The sequence below is a fragment of the Hyposmocoma kahamanoa genome, unplaced genomic scaffold, assembly GCF_003589595.1.
Source record: "Hyposmocoma kahamanoa isolate Upper Pololo Valley unplaced genomic scaffold, ASM358959v1 95247, whole genome shotgun sequence".
Classification (NCBI taxonomy): Eukaryota; Metazoa; Arthropoda; class Insecta; order Lepidoptera; family Cosmopterigidae; genus Hyposmocoma; species Hyposmocoma kahamanoa.
Window position 1 is genome coordinate 16089 of NW_020654994.1, and position 729 is coordinate 16817.

Here is a 729-nt window from a genome sequence, read left to right on the forward strand (position 1 = left end):
GGCATAGAGCCTCCTATCGCCCTAACACCCTAACACCCTAAGTCTTGAAGATCGGCTCCTGTGCCTTGAAAAAGGCAGTCTTCTTGCCTCGAAAGAGGCAGTTTGCCCGTAATGCCTGCGTTTGTCACCGTTAGGTGCAGGCAACGGGAGATGAAACTTAGGACCTTGAAACTTAGTATGTTGAAACTTAAAACCTTTGGCGGACCTTAAATCTGCCACTTTTACGCGGTGCTTCGTGATGTGATGGCTTCGGCACTTCGCGCACGTTGTCCTAGCACGGAGGACACGTTGGCTTCGGCTCTTCGCGCACGTTGTCCTAGCACGGCGGACACGTTGGCTTCGAATAACTTTTCGTGAAGCGTGGGGTTCGTTCGTACCCACGTCGACACAATTTATGATCTTCGTTTTCTTCAGCGCCGTGTGGGGGTCGTTCGTACCCACTACGACACACGATGATCTTCACAATCTATGATCTTCGTTTTCTTCAGCGCCGTGTGGGGGTCGTTCGTACCCACTACGGCGCACGATGATCTTCACTCTTCAGTCTTCGTGTTCACTTCGATCTTGAACAGGATCAGACTTGTTTCGACTTGTTCAGACTTGTTTCGACTTGTTCAGACTTGTTTGAAGGAAACCAATCTATGAAAACTTCGATGGTCAATCCGGCTCGATTGGACCAAATTGTGGTGAATTCAGCCCGCAAAACTGAACTCCTGCTTTATTCTCCTT